Source organism: Salmo salar, chromosome 19, assembly GCF_965601325.2.
Source record: "Salmo salar chromosome 19, fSalSal1, whole genome shotgun sequence".
In the NCBI taxonomy this organism is placed as follows: domain Eukaryota; kingdom Metazoa; phylum Chordata; class Actinopteri; order Salmoniformes; family Salmonidae; genus Salmo; species Salmo salar.
Window position 1 is genome coordinate 69433627 of NC_138309.1, and position 21180 is coordinate 69454806.

The following is a 21180-nucleotide window of genomic DNA, read 5'->3' on the forward strand; positions in this document are numbered from 1 at the left end:
GTGGTTAGATTAATGAGAGTCTTGTCTTTAAAATGGTGTAAAATAGTCATATGTTTGAGAAATTGAAGTTTTAGCATTTTTGAGGTATTTGTATTTCGCGCCACGCTCTACCATTGGATATTGGTGAGGCGTTCCGCTAGCGGAACGTCTGTCCCTAAAAGGTTATTAATGTCGTCATTTGGCAACAGTTCCAACACCTCTAATTGATCTAATTAAAATCAAGTTTCTCATTGAAAGATGGGAATCTGTAGGACTACCCTTTGAGTATAAATTATGAGCACATTTACACTATCTCTTAAATTATCAGTATTTTTTAATTCTACAGTGCATTTGGAAAGTATTGAGACCCCTTTACTTTTTCCACATTTTGTTAAGTTACGACCTTATTCTAAAATGGATTAAATAAATAAAAAATACTCAATCTGCACACAATACCCCATAATGACAAAGTGAAAACAGCTCTTTAGAAAATTTTGCAAATGTTTTACAAATAAAAAACAGAAATACCTTATTTACACAAGTATTCAGCCCCTTTGCTATGAGACTCGAAATTGAGCTCATGTGCATCCTGTTTCCATTGATCATCCTTGAGATCCTCCACCTGTGGTAAATTCAGTTGATTGGACATGATTTGGAAAGGCACACACGTGTCACACACACACACTCGTGTCTAGCCAAAACCAAGCATTGAGGTCAAAGGAATTTTCCGTAGAGCTCCGAAACAGGATTGTGTCGAGGCACATATCTGGGGAAGGGTATCAAAAAATGTCTGCAGCATTGAAGGTCCCCAAGAACACAGTGGCCTCCATCATTCCTAAATGAAAGAAGTTTGGAACCACCAAGACTCATACTAGAGCTGGACGCCCGGCCAAATCTCTGCAGCACTCCACCAATCAGGCCTTTATGGTAGAGTGGCCAGACGGAAGCCACTCCTCAGTAAAAGGCAAATGACAGCTTGCTTGGAGTTTGCCAAAAGGCACCTAAAGGACTCAGACCATGAGAAACAAGATTCTCTGGTCTGATGAAACCAAGATTGAATGCCAAGCGTCACATCTGGAGGAAACCTGGCACCATCCCTATGGTGAAGCATGGTGGTGGCAGCATCATGGTGTGGGGATGTTTTTCAGTGGCAGGGACTGGGAGACTAATCAGGATTGAGGGAAAGATGAACGGAGCAAAGTGCAGAGAGATCATTGATGAAAACATGCTCTAGAGCACTCAGGACCTCAGACTGGGGCGAAGATTCACCTTCCAACAGGACAATGACCCTAAGCACACAGCCAAGACAACACAGGATTGGCTTCGGGACAAGTCTTTAAATGTCCTTTAGTCGCCCAGCCAGAGCCCGGACTTGAAACCGATCGTACATCTCTGGAGAGACGTAAAAATAGCTGTGCAGCGACGCTCCCCGTCCAACCTGACCAAGCTTGAGAGGATCTGCATAGAAGAATGAATGGGATAAACTGCCCAAATACAGGTGTGCCAAGCTGGTATTTGGTATCATGATATTTTATTAGGATCCCCATTTAGCTGTTGCAAAAGCAGTAGCTACTCTTCCTGGGGTCCACATTAAACGTGACATAATACAGAACATTAATAGACAAAAACAGCTAAAGGACAGAACTACTTCAATAGAAAAAGCACAAAAAGGCACACATAGCCTACATATCAATAGCAATACATACACACCAACTATCTAGGTCAAATAGTGGAGAGGCGTTGTGCCGTGAGGTGTTGCTTTGTTTTTTGAAATCAGGTTTACTGTTCATTTGAGCAATGTGAGATGGAACGGACTACCACGCAATAGTGGCTTTATCTAGTACTGTATTTTGTCTGATTTTGGGGACTGTGAAAAGACCCCTGGTAGCATGTCTGGTGGGTTAAGTGTGTGTGTCAGAGCTTTGTGTAAGTTGACTATGCAAGCAATTTGGGATTTTCAACACATTGTTTCTTATAAAAAGAAGTGATGCAGTCAGTCTCTCCTTAACTCTTATATCAGCCCTCTGATTACAATGAAGAGCAAGATGTGCCGCTCTGTTCCGGGCCAGCTGCAGCTTAACTACGACTTTTCTTGCAGCACTCGACCACACGATTGGACAATCATCAAGATAAGACAAAACTAGAGTCTGCATGACTTGCTTTTTGGAATGTGGCGTCAAAAAACAGAGCATCTCTTTATTACAGACAGACCTCTCCCCATCATAACAACCATTGATTCTATATGTTTTGACCATGACAGTTTACAATCTAAGATAACGCCAACCAATTTAGTCTCCTCAACTTGTTCAACAGCCACACCATTCATTACCAGATTCAGCTGAGTTATTCAACTTAGGAAATGACTTGTACCGAATACAATGCTCTTAGTTTATTACAGAGAAATAGCATTGTATTTGATCAAACACAATTATTTCCAACAGTTTGCTAAGAGCTGGCAGCAAGATTATAGGTCTGTTGTTAGAACCAGTAAAGGCTACTTTACCACTCTTGGGTAGCGGAATTACTTTGGTTTCCCTACAGGCCACAGGACAAATACCTTCCTCTAGGCTCAGATTAAAGATATGACAGATAGGAGTGGCTATTGAGTCAGCTACCATCCTCAGTAGCTTTCCACACTTGTAGGGTCATACCCCAAAAGACTCGCGGCTGTAATCACTGCCAAATGTGCATCACCAAAGTACTGAGTAAAGAGTCTGAATACTTATGTAAATGTGTTATTTCTGTTTTACATTTTTTATAAATTTCCTCCTAAAATAAATACCTGCTTTTGCTTTTCATTATGGGGTATTATGTGTAGATTTGATGCATTTTAGAATAAGGCTGTAATGTAACAAAATGTATAAAAAGTTATTGGGTCTGAATACTTTCCTAATGCACCTTATATAGCTGAGCATCTCGCCATTGTCTTCTTGAAAGCCACACCACATACCATGCATATATCATTCATTTAAAAGTTCAAAATGGATGTAGCAACTGCAGATTGCCCCTTTCTGATATTGTGATTCATCCCAAATGATTATTTAGCAACTTGTCTTTTTTTCCACATTCAAACTTGGAGATGGATCTTCTGGTATGATCATTGTTTCGATGGCAAATGAGAGAAAGTATAAACATTTCTGATATTCTGGCAACCATGTTTTTTTATTTACTGTTATTTTACCAGGTAAGTTGACTGAGAACATATTCTTATTTACAGCAACAACCTGGGGAATAGTTTCAGGGGAGAGGAGGAATGAGCCAATTGTAAGCTGGGGATTATTAGGTGGCCATGATTGTGAATTTAGCCAGGACACCAGGGTTAACACCCCTACTCTTACGATAAGTGCAATGGGATCTTTAATGACCTCAGAGAGTCAGGACACCCGTTTAACATCCCATCCGAAAGACGGCACCCTACACAGGGCAGTGTCCCCAATCACTACCCTGGGGAATTGGGATATTTTTTAGACCACAGGAAAGAGTGCCTCCTACTGCCCCTCCAACACCACTTCCGGCAGCATCTGGTCTCCCATCCAGGGACTGACCAGGACCAACCCTGCTTAGCTTCAGAAGCAAGCCAGCAGTGGGCTGCAGGGTGGTATGCTGCTGGCTTAGTTCTAGGTATGTTTCTATCAGAAGAAACACTACCAGATCTTATCTGTCGGAAAGATATCAGTTTGTCTCTGTGAATGGTTTGTCCTCTGACAAATCAATTGTAAATGTCGGTGTTCCTCAAGGTTCCGTTTTAGGACCACTATTGTTTTCACTATATATTTTACCTCTTGGGGATGTCATTCGAAAACATAATGTTAAATTTCACTGCTATAAGTGGATGGCTGCAAACGTTCTACTTTTAAACTCAGACAAAACAGAGATGCTTGTTCTAGGTCCCAAGAAACAAAGAGATCTTCTGTTGAATCTGACAATTAACCTGGATGGTTGTACAGTCGTCTCAAATAAAACTGTGAAGGACCTCGGCGTTACTCTGGACCCTGATCTCTCTTTTGAAGAACATATCAAGACTGTTTCAAGGACAGCTTTTTTCCATCTACGTAACATTGCAAAAATCAGAAACTTTCTGTCCAAAAATGACGCAGAAAAATTAATCCATGCTTTTGTTACTTCAAGGCTGGACTACTGCAATGCTCTACTTTCCGGCTACCCGGATAAAGCACTAAACAAACTTCAGTTAGTGCTAAATACGGCTGCTAGAATCCTGACTATAACCAAAAATGTTGATCATATTACTCCAGTGCTAGCCTCCCTACACTGGCTTCCTGTTAAGGAAAGGACTGATTTCAAGGTTTTACTGCTAAAATACAAAGCATTACATGGGCTTGCTCCTACCTATCTTTTCCGATTTGGTCCTGCCGTACATACCTACACGTACGCTACGGTCACAAGATGCAGGCCTCCTAATTGTCCCTAGAATTTCTAAGCAAACGGCTGGAGGTAGGGCTTTCTCCTATAGAGCTCAATTTTTATGGAATGGTCTGGCTACCAATGTGAGAGACGCAGACTCAGTCTCAACCTTTCAGTCTTTACTGAAGACTTATCTCTTCAGTAGGTCCTATGATTAAGTATAGTCTGGCCCAGGAGTGTGAAGGTGAACGGAAAGGCTGGAGCCACGAACCGCCCTTGCTGTCTCTGCCTTGCCGGTTCCCCTCTTTCCTTTTACAGGGGCTGAGTCACTGGCTTACTGGTGTTCGTCCATGCCGTCCATGGGAGGGGTGCGTCACTTGAGTGGGTTGAGTCACTGACGTGGTCTTCCTGTCTGGGTTGGCGCCCCCCTTGGGTTGTGCCATGGCGGAGATCGGTGTGGGCTATACTCAGCCTTGTCTTAGGACGGTAAGTTGGTGGTTGGAGACATCCCTCTAGTGGTGTGGGGGCTGTGCTTTGGCAAAGTGGGTGGGGTTATATCCTGCCTGTTTGGCCCTGTCCGGGGGTATCATCGGATGGGGCCACAGTGTCTTCTGATCCCTCCTGTCTCAGCCTCCAGTATTTATGCTGCAGTAGTTTATGTGTCGGGGGGCTAGGGTCAGTCTGTTACATCTGGAGTATTTCTCTTGTCTTATCCGGTGTCCTGTGTGAATTTAAATATGCTCTCTCTAATTCTCTCTTTCTCTCTTTCTGTCTTTCTCTCGGAGGACCTGAGCCCTAGGACCATGCCTCAGGACTACCTGGTATGATGACTCCTTGCTGTCCCCAGTCCACCTGGCCGTGCTGCTGCTCCAGTTTCAACTGTTCTGCCTGCGGCTATGGAACCCTGACCTGTTCACCGGACGTGCTTGTTGCACCCTCGACAACTACTATGATTATTATTATTTGACCATGCTGGTCATTTATGAACATTTTAACATCTTGACCATGTTTTGTTATAATATCCACCCTGCACAGCCAGAAGAGGACTGGCCACCCCTCATAGCCTGGTTCCTCTCTAGGTTTCTTCCTAGGTTTTTGGCCTTTCTAGGGAGTTTTTCCTAGGGAGTTTTTCCTAGCCACCGTGCTTCTTTCACATGCTTTGCTTGCTGTTTGGGGTTTTAGGCTGGGTTTCTGTACAGCACTTTGAGATATCAGCTGATGTACGAAGGGCTATATAAATACATTTGATTTGATTTGATTTGATACCACCTGGGCCGTGTTTCAGCAACCAATTAGGAATGTTACAGAGAGAAATAAAACTATGAAAGCTGATGTGATATCTAATCAGAGACACATGTTTGTTCTACATGGTATTGTCATGACTCTCTCTCCTTGGTGAGGAGCAAAGGTGCTGGATCAACTAGGCCCATGGTGGACAGTTAACCAGCCTCACACAGGAGAGTTGGGCCGGTTTTATGACTTAACAGCCGGTCGTAAAATTGAGAGAACTTTCTCTTTCTTGGTCTCTAGTTTGGGAGAACGGAATGTCTGGATGTTACAGAGAGACTCTTGTCCAAAACTTTAACATCAAACATTGAACACTGGGACAATATATTTCAACATCCGAATGATGACAGATGGAATATGGGAAATTAATGTCTATTTTGTGACGTCATTAAAATGATCAGAAAGACGTTATAACGGAAACATTGTAACTTTAAGAGCTTTCACACTATATATATCAGATTTACATCTAAATGTTGTAAAATGTATATGATTAAATATGAAACTATTTTTGAAAAGATAGCAATGTGATTTTAGCCTTTTTTTCTTGCAAACTTGTGCCCAGTCAGTAGCCATGCCCAAGTTCGTGTCAACATGATGGGAACCGCCTTTCCGGCCAGAGTGCTTGTAAGGACTCGCTAAGAATTTGAATACAGACGTGAGGACATGGTTCACACGTTGTAATGGTTAAAACTACAAGACCAGACAGTGTGGAGCGGTGGCTACACGGCTGACAATGGTAAGACCCTCTGAAACTCTCGGCGAGTGAAAAAGGTAAAGACTAGACCAAACATTCACAGTCTGCAGCTGGGTATGTAAAGTAGTCTAGGACATTCGACCAAAGACGAGGAGGGAAGAACAGGTCCCTCTCACCACCATGTGGTACACCTGAAGTATCCATTCTAAGAACACTCCAAGACAAAGAAGGCTCCAACTAAGACGGACTTTGAGACCTCTGGTGGAAAACCAGAGACTTACATCGAACTACTCCCCATAGATGGATGGAGTGGTTTCAACAGAGAGACGACAAAGAAAGGCATCTTTGCGTAAATATATATTTTATTTCTAATCCAAATGAGCGGTTGCTAGGGTGCAAATTATTCTAGCTATGGTGAGCATATTTTCCAAATGTATGTACGATAAGTTGACTCTCTTTGTCTTCCCCTCTCCTTATATACCCATCCCTTCCATTGCGTAACCAAACAGTCATGCTTTTATTAGTCCACTAGGGGCCTGTTTTCAAGTCGGTAGATAGTAACTCGTTAAAGAACTATTCCTGTGTTGCCCCATTCCTAATGAGTTAATTGTTACATGATTAATTTAATTGAGTGTCAATTAAACATAGGTAATTATTTGATAAATAACAGTCATCACATTAATGACAGTCTTGTCATGACAGTATACAGTGTACTCGGAAAGTATTCAGACCCCTTGACCTTTTCCACATTTTGTTACGTTACAGCCTTATTCTAAAAATGATTCAATAGGTTTTTTCCCCCTCATCAATCTACACACAATACCCCTAAATGACAAAGGAAAAACAGGTTTTACGAAATGTTAGCAAATGTATATATTTATTTAACCTCTCTCGGGTATGTGGGACGAAATCGTCCCACCTAGTCAACAGCCAGTGGAATCGAGTGGCGCGAAATTCAAAAACCTTAAAAATGCTATAACTTCAATTTCTCAAACATATGACTATTTTACACCATTTTAAAGACAAGACTCTCGTTAATCTAACCACATTGTCCGAATTTCAAAAAGGCTTTACAATGAAAGCAAAACATTAGATTATGTCAGGAGAGTACCCAGCCAGAAATAATCACACGCCCATTTTTCAAGCTAGCATATAATGTCACAAAAACCAAAACCACAGCTAAATGCAGCACTAACCTTTGATGATCTTCATCAGATGACACTCCTAGGACATTATGTTATACAATACATGCATGTCTTGTTCATATTTATATCAAAAAACAGCTTTTTACATTAGCATGTGACGTTCAGAACTAGCAAACATACCGAAAACTTCCGGTGAATTTACTAAATTACTCACGATAAACGTTCACAAAAAACATAACAATAATTTTAAGAATTATAGATACAGAACTCCTTTATGCAATCGCGGTGTCAGATTTTAAAATAGCTTTTCGGCAAAAGCACATTTTGCAATATTCTGAGTAGATAGCTCGCCATCACGGGCTAGCTAATTTGACACCCACCAAGTTTGGTGTTCACTAAACTCAGAATTACTATAAGAAAAATTGAATTACCTTTGCTGTTCTTCGTCAGAATGCACTCCCAGGACTTCTACTTCAACCACAAATGTTGTTTTGGTTCCAAATAATCCATAGTTATGTTCAAATATCCTCTGTTTTGTCCGTGCGTTCAGGTCCCTATCCGAACGGTGACGCGCGGACGCATGTCGTGACAAAAAAATTCAAAATATTCCATTACCGTACTTCCAAGCATGTCAAATGCTGTTTAAAATCAATTTTTATGCGATTTTTCTCGTAAAATAGCGATAATATTCTGACCGGGAGACGTTGTTTTCGTTCAAACACTGAAAATAGAAAATGGTGTCTTCACGTGCACGTGCGCACCCGTGTCATTGTTCTCAGATCGACCACTATCCAAAACCCCTACTGTTATTCAGCCAGGGACTGCAGAGTCATCATTCCCCATTCGGGCGCCTTCTGAGAGCCTATGGGAGCCTTAGAAAATGTCACGTTACAGCAGAGATCCTCTGTTTTCGATAAAAAGGCTATAGAAGGCCAAGAAATGGTCAGAGAGGGCACTTCCTGTATAGAATCTTCTCAGGTTTTGGCCTGCCATATGAGTTCTGTTATACACACAGACACCATTCAAACAGTTTTAGAAACTTTAGGGTGTTTTCTATCCAAATCAAACAATTATATGCATATTCTAGATTCTGGGCAGGAGTAATAACCAGATTAAATCGGGTACGTTTTTTATCCGGACGTGAAAATACTGCCCCCTACCAAAGAGAGGTTAAAAAAAATCAACTGAAATATCACATTTACATAGTAAAGGGTCTAAATACTTTTGTTGAAGCATCTTTGGCAGCGATTACAGCCTCGAGTCTTCTTGGATATGATTCTACAAGCTTGGCAGACCTGTATTTTGGTAGTTTCTCCCATTCTTCTCTGCAGATCCTCTTAAGCTCTGTCAGGTCTGATCATCACTGCACAGCTATTTTCAGGTCTCTCCAGAGATGTCCGGGCTCTGGTTGGGCCACTCAAGGACATTGAGACTTGTCCCGAAGCCACTCCTGCGTTGTCTTGGCTGTGTGCTTAGGGTCATTGTCCTGTTGGAAGGTGAAACTTCGCCCCAGTCAGAGTTCCTGAGCGCTCTGGAGCAGGTTTTCATCAAGGACCACTCTCTACTTTGCTCCATTCATCTTTCCCTTAATCCTGACTAGTCTCCCAGTCCCTGCTGCTGAAAAACATCCTCACAGTATGATTCTGCCACCACCATGCTTCATCGTGCCAGGTTTCCTCCAGACGTGACACTTGGCATTCAGGCCAAAGAGTTCAATCTTGGTTTCATCGTGCCAGATAGTGCTTTAGGTACCTTCTGGCAAACTTCAAGCAGGCTGTCATGCCTTTTACTGAGAAGAGGCTTCCGTCTGGCCACTCTACCATAAAGGCCTGATTGGTGGAGTGCCCCAGAGATGGTGGTCCTTCTGAAAGGTTCTCCCATCTCCACAGAGGAACTTTGGGGCTCTGTCAGAGTGATCATCGGGATCTTGGTCAGCTCCCTGACTAAGGCCCTCCTCTCCGATTGCTCAGTTTGGCCGGGCGGCCAGGTCTAGAAAGAGTCTTGGTGGTTCCAAACTTCTTCCATTTAAGAATGATGTAGGCCACTATGTTCTTGGGGGACCTTCAATGCTGCAGAACTCTTTTAGTACCCTTCCGCAGATCTGTGCCATAATCCTGTCTCGGAGCTCTACAGACAATTCCTTCTATGTCACGGAGTGGTTTTTGCTCTGACATGCACTGTCAACTGTGGGACCTTACATAGACAGGAGTGTGCCTTTCCAAATCATGTCCACAGGTGGACTCCAATAAAGATAAAATTGTATAAACATCTCAAGGAAGATCAATGGAAACAGTATGCACCTGAGCTCAATTTCGAGTCTCATACAAAGAGTCTGAATACTTAAGTAAATATGGTATGTGTTGTTTATTTTAAATTAAAAGAAAAGCAAACATTTCTATAAACCTGTTTTCACTTTGTCATAATGGGTCATTGTGTGTAGATTGATGAGAAAAAAAAACATTTAATCTATTTTAGAATAAGGCTGTAACGTAACAAAATGTGGAAAAAGTCAAGGGGTCTGAATACTTCCCGAATGCACTATATATGGTGTGGATTTCAAGAAGCCAATTGAGAGATGCTCAGCTCTATACAATTAGTAAGTACTGGTCATTTATGATGATCATTTTGGTCAGACATCATGGTAAGTAAGCTGAACTAAAGTAGCTTGGTGGCTCCTGAGTGACGCAGCGATCTAAGTCACTGCATCTCAGTGCCAGAGGCATCACTACAGACCCTAGTTCCATTCCAGGTTGTATCACAACCGGCCATGATTGGGAGTCCCATAGGGCATCGCACAATTGGCCCAGCGTCGTTTGGGTTTGGAAGGCCATCCTTGTAAATAAGAATTTGTTCTTAACTGACTTGCCTGGTTAAATAAAGGTTACATTTATTTTTTAAGCTAGCTGGCTACCATTATATAAAACAATTATGATCTAGTAAGCTATGCTAAATATCTGACAGCCAAAAGCTGGATTGTGGCTAGCTAGCGAATGCAAGCTATGGCAGAGAAAAGGGGAAGCAATTGTGAATGTTAGCTAGTTATCTACATTTAGTCAAGATTGTCATTTGACCTTGTTCTCGGCATCCCCGTTGTTGAAGGCTGTAAATCTATCTTCAACAGTGCTTAATTTGTAAATCATGAGGTGGCGGAACAAAAAGTAAAAATCACCTTTATAATAAAGCATTGCATACGTGTCATCACATTTGCATAGAGCAGTAGAGTAGAGGTACTTACCCTGTTATGGCTAGGGGGCAGTATTTTCACGGCTGGATAAAAAACGTACCCGATTTAATCTGGTTACTACTCCTGCCCAGTAACTAGAATATGCATATAAGTATTGGCTTTGGATAGAAAACACTCCAAAGTTTCTAAAACTGTTTGAATGGTGTCTGTGAGTATAACAGAACTCAAATGGCAGGTCAAAACCTGAGAGATTCCTTTACAGGAAGTGGCCTGTCTGACCATTTCTTGAACTTCTTTGCCATCTCTATGTTTTACAAAGGATCTCTGCTCTAACGTGACACTTCCTACATCTTCCATGGGCGCTCAGAGCCCGGGAAAAACCTGAATGTCGTCATCCCAGCCCCAGGCTGAAACACATTATCGCCTTTCTCAAGTGGCCGATCAAGGGACTGTGGGCTTAGGCGCGTGCCCTGGCTGCCCCCGTCTTTGTGATTTTTCCTCTGTTTGCCGAAAAGGAGATTCCCGGTCGGAATATTATCGCTTTTTCACGAGATAAATTGCATAAAAATTTATTTTAAACAGCGGTTGACATGCTTCGAAGTACGGTAATGGAATATTTAGAATTTTTTTGTCACGAATTGCGCCATGCGCACGACCCTGATTTACCATTTCGGATAGTGTCTGGGACACACGAACAAAACGCCGCAATTCGGATATAACGATGGATTATTTTGGACCAAACCAACATTTGTTATTGAAGTAGCAGTCCTGGGAGTGCATTCTGACGAAGACAACAAAAGGTAATCAAACTTTTATAATAGTAAATCTGATTTTGGTGAAGGCTAAACTTGCCGGGTGTCTAAATAGCTAGCCCGTGATGGCTGGGCTATGTACTTAGAATATTGCAAAATGTGCTTTCACCAAAAAGCTATTTTAAAATCGGACATATCGACTGCATAGAGGAGTTCTGTATCTATAATTCTTTAAATAATTGTTATGCTTTTTGTGAACGTTTATCGTGAGTAATTTAGTAAATTGTTAGCAAATTCCGCGGAAGTTTGCGGGGGGGTATGCTAGTTCTGAACGTCACATGCTAATGTAAAAAGCTGTTTTTTGATATAAATATGAACTTGATTGAACAAAACATGCATGTATTGTATAACATAATGTCCTAGGTGTGTCATATGATGAAGATCATCAAAGGTTAGTGCTGCATTTAGCTGTCTTCTGGGTTTTTGTGACATTATATGCTAGCTTGAAAAATGGGTGTCTGATTATTTCTGGCTTGGTACTCTGCTGACATAATCTAATGTTTTGCTTTCGCTGTAAAGCCTTTTTGAAATTGGACAGTGTGGTTAGATTAACGAGAGTCTTGTCTTTAAAATGCTGTGAAATAGTCATATGTTTGAAAAATTGAAGTTTTTGTATTTTTTTTGGAATTTGTCATTCGCGCCACGCCTATCATTGGATATTGGAGCAGGTGTTCCGCTAGCGGAACGTCTAGATGTAAGACGTTACAGAAGTTGCACACATGGGGAAAACTTTCAGTAGCCTAAGGTCCAGGAAAAATGTGGCCTTTTATAAACACATTTCACGCAATTCTACATGACTACAGACTTTGGCAGAATCTTTTTTAATACTGCACAAATGATCGAAATGACAGGCAACTTTGACACTGACAAACTGAGAATCTGAGATGAATAGAAACAACCTTGTCTTGAATCCATCAATAGCGTAGGTGTGTGGAGACACATTGTAGGCTACAATATGAGGAAATTATAGTCCTAATGATGCACAGCTCACTCGCCAGTGATGGCCAATGTGTTTGGGCCAAAACCCTATCTTTCTCTTGTTTTACTTTGTAAAACGTTATCTGGAAGTTGATCAAATATTTTAGTAGTCTATGCTTTGCTAGTAGGCTACACACAATCCACAGTTAGGCAAAAAAATAAGTATAAGCTATTGATCTTCTGTGGCTAAATTATTGGCCTTCTCATGGTGTAGTAGGCAATTAACAAAGAGGCAACTCAAATTAACATTGATCGCTTTTATTCGAATTTTGACATTGCAAAAAGTTACAATTATTTTTCATGCCATGGGAGAAGCAGTCCAAAACGGAGAGGTGCCAGATCATGTTCGGACAGGATCCGGCTCAAATTAAGCACAAAACCTAGCATACACATAATTAGCTAGCTATCTAGCAAGCTAACGTTGCAGTCCAGAAAATGAAAATTTCATGGTGACAGGTGGTGGTGAGATGAGTGTAGCCATAACTAAAAACTTGCACTGGTCTGTTTGGTTAGTGATGCTGCAAAATTACATGCAAATGTTTTATTAGCATATTGTCATTAAATATCAATGATAGTCTTTGTTGTCAAAAGTTAGATTGGTTGATTTTTCAGGTGCACGTGTGGACACTGCCATCCAATGACCATAGCAAGAGAGAGAATCTGCTGCAGCTAGATTGATGCCTACTGGGTTTGGTGAAGGACCTTTCCCCAAGCCAGGACATCTCCTGTCTGACCCTGCATCCAGGTTTTGAGCCATCTTGCCTCAACCCATTTGTGCTGGGAATTGCATACATGGTCTTCAGACAGGAACACAGACCACTCCAAGTCATTGCTTATGAGTAAGTCATGAATGACTTATTGCATTATAGCTACCTACTACTTTGAGTAATGTCTCCCAGACTTTTGTAACTACTAACAATGCCTGACGTCTTGGATCGTAAAGAAATTGTGTTTACACTACCTTGTAGTTTACCAATAAAATGGGTGGATGGTAAAGTAGACATACTTGGTATTCACATCTCAAAAAATATAAATGAACTTACCACAATCAATTTCAATAGAAAGTTGACAAAAATAGATAAGATTCTACAAGCATGGAGAGGTAATTACTTGTCTATTTATGGAAAAATCACATTGATTAAATATTTGGTCCTATTACAGTTCGCTTACTTACTAATGGCACTGCCTACTCCAGACGACTAATTTTTTAAAATCATATTAGCAAAAAATATTTCATTTTATTTGGAATGCTAAGCCAGACAAAATTAAACGTGCCTATTTATATAATGAATGAGTTTGAGGAGCTAAAATTATTATATATTAAAGCTTTAAACCTCTCACTAAAAGCTTCACTACATAAGCTACATAAGTTATACTTAAATGGTTCTCCAGTAGATTTTTAAGAAAGGTTCATCCTTTATGAAAAAATTGCCTTTATACAGATTACAACGTCTCATTTCTGACTAATTGAAAATTACATTTTGTTGAAAGTATCGCCATTTCAAGCCATACAAAGCTGGTTACAAATATTACAACAAATGTTATGGTTAAACTGAAGTATACTGATTAATAAAAAAACATTCTTTATGGATTTTTACAATTTTTTAAATGGTATTATATTTATTAATGATATTATGAATAGAAATGGAGGAGTTGTCACATATGCAGCTATCGAAAATATATGGGAATATCTGCTCAATCCAAATTTACAAGAAACTGATTGCAGCATTACCACAAAAATGGCAAGTAGAAAAGGTAGGGAACTTGTTTGCCTGCCATATAGTGAAGATACAAATTGGCTGAAAGGAACTGGCATAAATAGAAAAATATACCAGTTTTATTTGAGGACAAAAATGTTGACAGCGCCATACAGGTTGCAAAATAAATGGGAAGATATTTTCGATGTACCAATTCCATGGCACATGGTTTATGAACTGATACAAAAAAACTACCCTTGATTCAACAATTAGAGTTTTTCAATTTAAATTATATACAATTCTTGCCACCAACAGAATGCTATATACGTATATAGGGCATACAACAATCTCAGCTCTGTAGATTTTGCTGCGAAGAGACAGAATCAATACATCATTTATTCTGGTATTGCCCCTATGTAGCTTGTTTCTGGTCACAGGTTCAGGAATGGTTAAAAAAAAATCACATACACTTAAAATGAACCTTACGAATAGCAGTGTTGGTCGATTTGGAAAACCATAGCCAGTCATTAAATAATATAATAATACTCGTAGGAAAAGTTTTCATCTTTAGCTCACAATCTGTGGATACTATACGATTAGAAAGGTAAAAAAATGATGTAAAACATCGCAGCACAATTTAAAAATGTATGGCACATGGAAACCAAACAAGGGTGGTCTATGGTGATAGGTGGGATGGCCTGAGAGTGGCTGAGGGTTGGGATTAAAGAGTTTATGTTTGGTAATGTAATATTGTTATGTCACTGCTTTATATAAAAAGTATAATGTATGTAAAATGTATATGTAAAATACATGCATATGTTGCAGAAAAGCTGTAAAAAAAAAGAAGATATTTGTCCTCAAAAGGGGAGGAAGGGGTAAATATGCAATGCTGGGCTTCAGTGGTAACACAATACTGTGTGTTGCACTCCTAAAAATGCATATTAAAACAGATCAAAGTCATATGCCTTAAGCCCATTTTTGCATATTTGAAACATTCAGAAAACTTGTTTGTAGTGCAAATATTCTGTAAACTTCACTGAAAGAAACCCTTAAATGTTTTATTCCAACAGTTTGTAGTGCAAATATTCTGTAAATGTAACTGAAAACAATTAAAAGGTGTTCAACTAGCTTGTAAAACGTGCCAAACAAGTAGTCCCAGTCTTGACCAGACCCAAAGTCTTTTTGCAGAAGAACAGGAAGATCTCAACTGTACAAATGGTTTTCTTGAGTTTCAAAAGACTGCTTCTCATGCTGTGATTACAAATCACCAGCTTACATGCTGACCATACCACTCGCATTACGTGTGCAAACGGTGCAAAAATAAATGTACACTTACACACTGGTGTAAAGTACTCAAGTAAAAATACTTTAAAGGACTACTTATATAGTTTTTTGGGGCTATCTGTACTTTACTATTTATATTTGACTACTTTTACTTTACTACATTCCTTAAGAAAATATAGTACTTTTTACTCCTTTCATTTTCCTTGACACCCAAAAGTACTAGTTACATTTTGAATTCTTAGCAGAACAGGAAAATAGTCAAATTCATGCACTTATCAACCGAACATCCCTGGTCATCCCTACTGCATCTAATCAGGGGACTCCCTAATCACAAATGCTTTGTTTGTAAATTATATCTGAGTGTTGGAGTGTGCCCCTGGCTTTCCGTAAATAAATAAAAACCAAGAAAATGGCACCATCTGGTTTGGTTAATACAAGGAATTTGAAATGATTTATTCTTTTACTTTTGATACTTAAGTATATTTTAAAGCAAATACTTTTAGACTTTTACTCAAGTAGAATTTTACTGGGTGACTTTTACTTTTGTCATTTTCTATTAAGGTGTCTTTACTTTTACTCAAGTATGACAGTTGGGTACTTTTTCCACCACTGCACTTACATGTTATTCAATCATTTCATCCAAACTGCTCGCGCGAGACAACAAATGTCTGCGTGGCAAGGCGCTAAAATACAACTTGGTTATATATTTTTTTAATGCTTGACGCACTGCAAGTCCCGCCTCTCCCATCTCCTCATTGGTTTTTAAGAGCATATACCCACGTGGGTGATTGAAAGCTGAACTGAGGTCCACACTCCTGTCCTGTTGTTGGTGGTAATGCACCTTAAAGTTGGTTGCCAACTGCCATATAAAGTCAGAAGAAGAAGAAGACTGGAGGAGAGATTACTAGAAACTAACTAGGTTTACACTTTTATCTGTGGATTAATTGTCAGAGTAGAGGACCTTGTTCATTTCCGGTAAAATAACAACCCAATGTTTATATCCCAGTACAAATTAGCTAGGAACAGCAAGCTAGCTAGCTAGCTAGCTAAATGGCCATGAATGTTTAATGCGTTTTGACCTGTCCCCAAATGAATATAGGTGGTTCAGAGTTTGTTTTGATATTTCGACCTGCGCGTCCTAATCACTTCTGATGTGGATGGACAAAATCACGCACGCCCGGTCTAGTCAGCATGTTAGAGACACAGGAAGAATTTGGTTTTGAGGGACCTCAACTTTGCAGAGCACTGAGTGCCCAGCTCCATGAGGACCTTCTCAATTACCTCAGAAGTGTACTTAAGTTCTTTAGGGTACTATCGCCAAGGCGAAGAGGCGGTCAAACAGGTAAGCAAATGCAGAGGCCAGTTCTGGAGACGACAGCCTCTTCCAGCACAACAGCAATGTTAGTGACCATCGGCAGCGAGAAGGAAATGGAGACATCATCTTCTACAACCGTGAAGATGCCAACTTCGGTGCCTCTGGTCTGGCTCTAGTTAAAACAAGGACAAAGGGTGCAAACCATATCGGATGAGTGTAAAATCTATACTTCCCAAGTAATGAACTCAACTTTATAATGAAGTTCTGTTTCAAATACGCAGAGGTGCTTGTAATGAAAGACTCGCCACACGTCTTAGCTTTTGCTGGATTTTTGCGAAGAAAAAAAGGGGAGGCCTTCCAGGACTGTTGTCTTCTGCTGTGCCACAATGTTGGCAGTCTGAAAAATAATACCCAAAATAAAATAATATGATTTACTTTACATATTTGTGAGTACTTTGAGATTCATGAAACCTTAAATGATTAAGCATTTTGAGGTGCTCCCTTGAGCTACCATAGCCACCCTCACATTTAAATAGTCAAGATTGAGTCCAGAACAAGACCGAGATAGGTAGCTAGCGTCAATGCCGGGAAGGAAGTGAAATAGATCAGTAAAAAAAAGTGCCTAGCCTAGCTTGCCAGCCTCTTAGGCCGTTGTACATTATACTATAGCTAGCGACTACACTCATAACCTGTTGGCCTACTTTGTCGGCTTTGGTTACATTATAGAAAATGTCTAAGATGCTTAACGTAGTTAGGTAGCACTTGATGTTCAGCCGCTAGCTAGGTAACGTTAGCTACCAAAATAGTTGCACATATACAGTTGAAGTCGGAGGTTTACATACACCTTACCCAAATACATTTAAACTCAGTTTTTCACAATTCCTGACATTTAATCTTAGTAAAAATTCCCTGTCTTAGGTCAGTTAGGATCACCACTTTATTTGTAAGAATGTGAAATGTCAGAATAATAGTAGAGAGAATGATTTATTTCAGCTTTTATTCCTTTCATCACATTCCCAGTGGGTCAGAAGTTTACATGCACTCAATTAGTAATTGTTAGCATTGCCTTTAAATTCCACAAGCTTCCCACAATAAGTTGGGTGAATTTTGGCCCATTCCTCCTGACAGAGCTGGTGTAACTGAGTCAGGTTTGTAGGCCTCCTTGCTCGCACACACTTTTTCAGTTCTGCCCACAAATGTTCTATAGGATTGAGGTCAGGGCTTTGTGATGGCCACTCCACTACCTTGACTTTGTTGTCCTTAAGCCATTTTGCCACAACTTTGGAAGTATGCTTGGGGTCATTGTCCATTTGGAAGACCCATTTGCGGCCAAGCTTTAACTTCCTGACTGATGTCTTGAGATGTTGCTTCAATATATCCACGTAATTTTCTTACCTCATCTTGCCTTCTATTTTGAGAAGTACACCAGTCCCTCCTGCAGCTAAGCACCCCCACAACATGATGCTGCCACCCCCGTGCTTCACGGTTGGGATGATGATCTTCGGCTTGCAAGCCTCCCCCTTTTTCCTCCAAACATAACAATGGTCATTATGGCCAAACAGTTCTATTTTTGTTTCATCAGACCGGTGGACATTTCTTCAAAAAGTACGATCTTTGTCCCCATGTGCAGTTGCAAACCGTAGTCTGGCTTGTTTATGGTGGTTTTTGAGCAGTGGTTTCTTCCTTGCTGAGCGGCCTTTCAGGTTATGTCGATATAGGACTTGTTTTACTGTGGATATAGATACTTTTTACCTGTTTCCTCCAGCATCTTCACAAGGTTCTTTGCTGTTGTTGTGGGATTGATTTGCACTTTTCGCACCAACAGAACGTGTCTCCTTCCTGAGCGGTATGACGGCTGCATGGTCCCATGGTGTTTAGTCTTGCGTACTATTTGTTTGTACAGATGAACATGGTACCTTCAGGCATTTGGAAATTGCTCCCAAGGATGAGCCAGACTTGTGGAGGTCTACAATTTTTTTTCTGAGATATTGGCTGATTTCTTTAGATTTTCCCATGACGTCAAGCAAAGAGGCACTGAGTTTGAAGGTAGGCCTTGAAATACATCCACAGGTACACCTCCAATTGACTCAAATGATGTCAATTAGCCTATCAGAAGCTTCTAAAGCCATGACATCATTTTCTGGAATTTTCCAAGCTGTTTAAAGGCACAGTCAACTTTGTGTATGTAAACGTCTGACCCACTGGAATTGTGACAGTGAATTATAAGTGAAATAATCTGTCTGTAAACAATTGTTGGAAAAATTACTTGCGTCATGCACAAAGTACATGTCCTAACCGACTTGCCAAAACTGTAGTGTGTTAACAAGAACTTTGTGGAGTGGTTTTAATGTAAACTTCCGACTTCAACTGTACATCCATTATCGCTAGCTACGTAGCTAACAGCTATCGACACAGTTGCACCTAGATGCCCAAGGTTAGGCTGAATACATTACATTTTTAACAATGCTTTTTCCGATTAAAATTTGTTCATTGCATCCGCCATAGGAGCCCAGAATCATAATATTACCATGTGTCCCAGCTGCTTGCCGTAGTTTTGAAGTATGACTGCTATAATTTTGATATCATGGATGGTCAGTCCATGCATCATTGGCCCTGTCAATAAATTTGAGAGCGCTTACATTACTCCCAGGCCCATCCTTCCGTTTTTACCAAAACACAGGTGGCATGCCTGCTTTATTGTTTCAATTAAAAATTGTTTAAGGGGGTGTTAGCTTGGCAGATAAAGTTACCCATCTAAAGAAAGTGTTTTTGGTTTACCCGTATGGCCAGTTTCATTGTATTGTTACACTATAAATGGTTATTTTATTGTTGTGATACAATTAATTACTACTTCAGTAAGGACTACTATACACTTATTCAGGGACCTTAGGTATAGAAACTTTGACGGTCTGATCAACACATTGTTGAAAAAACGAAGGTACTGCAATTGCTAAATATTTCCAATAAATTGAAGCAATATAATTGACATAACATAGCATGTAATCTAAGACTATTTATCCCATGATTTTGTAAAATGGTCACTCACTACTTTACAGTTAGCTATATACAAATCAAAATATATTTTATATTTCAGATTCTTCAAAGTAGCCACCCTTTGCCTTGATGACAGCTTTGTGCACTCTTGGTATTCTCTCAACCAGCTTCATGAGGTAGTCACCTGGAATTAATTTAAATTAACAGGTGTGGCTTGTTAAAAGTTAGTTTGTGGAATTTCTTTCCTTAATGCGTTTGAGCCAATCAGTTGTGTTGTGACAAGGTGTAACGCCTTGGCCATAGAGAGGGGTTTTTTGTTCTTTATTTTGGTTAGGCCAGGGTGTTACATTGGGTGGGCGTTCTACGTTCCTTTTTCTATGTTTTTGTATTTCTTTGTTTTGGGCCGAGTAGGGTTCCTAATCAGAGGCAGCAGTCTCTGATTAGGAATCATACTTAGGCAGCCTGTTTTCCTTTGGGGTTTTGTGGGTAGTTGTTTTCTGTCTTGTGTGTGTTCACCTGGCAGAACTGTTGGCTTTCGTTTTCCCTGTTTGTTTTTGAAGTGTCTCATTAAAAATCATTATGACCACTTACCACGCTGCATCTTGGTCCCCTCTTCCAGACGATCGTTACAGAACTACCCACCACAACTGGATCAAGCAGCATGCTCGGGAGGAGATGGACACCTGGTCACGTCAGGAGTGGCTGGGGAGGAAAGACTGGACATGGGGCCAGGTGATCGAAAGATATCGGAGTCTACCCGGGAAGAATGAGAGGCAGCCCCCAAAAAATGTTTTGGTGGGGCACACGGGTAGTTTGGCTGGACCAGGGGTGAGGCCTGAGTCAACTACTCGCACTCTCTCTCCAGTACGTCCTGTTCCTGCTCCCCGCACTAGCCTGAAGGTGTGTGTTACTAGTCTGGCGTCTCCAAAGCCAGTCCCACGCATCAGGCCTACAGTGCGCATTCCCTGTCCAGAGCCGTCAGAGCCGCCCGCCAGTCCGGAGCCGTCAGAGCCGCCCGCCAGTCCGGAGCCGCCAGAGCCGCCCGCCAGTCCGGAGCCGCCAGAGCCGCCCTCCTGTCCGGAGCCGCCAGAGCCGCCCACCTGTCCGGAGCAGCCAGAGCCGCCCGCCTGTCCGGAGCCGCCAGAGCCGCCCGCCAGCCTGGTGAGTCCTGTGCCTGCGCCCAGGGCCAGGCCTCCTTCATGTCTCCCCAGCCTGGTGAATCCTGGGCCAGGGCTGCCAGAGCCGCCCGCCAGCCCGGAGCCGCCAGAGCCGCCCGCCAGCCTGGTGAGTCCTGTGCCTGCGCCCAGGGCTAGGCCTCCTTCATGTCTCCCCAGCATGGTGAGTCCTGTGCCTGCGCCCAAGGCCAGGCCTCCTTCATGTCTCCCCAGCCTGGTGAATCCTGGGCCAGAGCCGCCCGCCAGCCCGGAGCCACCAGAGCCACCCGCCAGC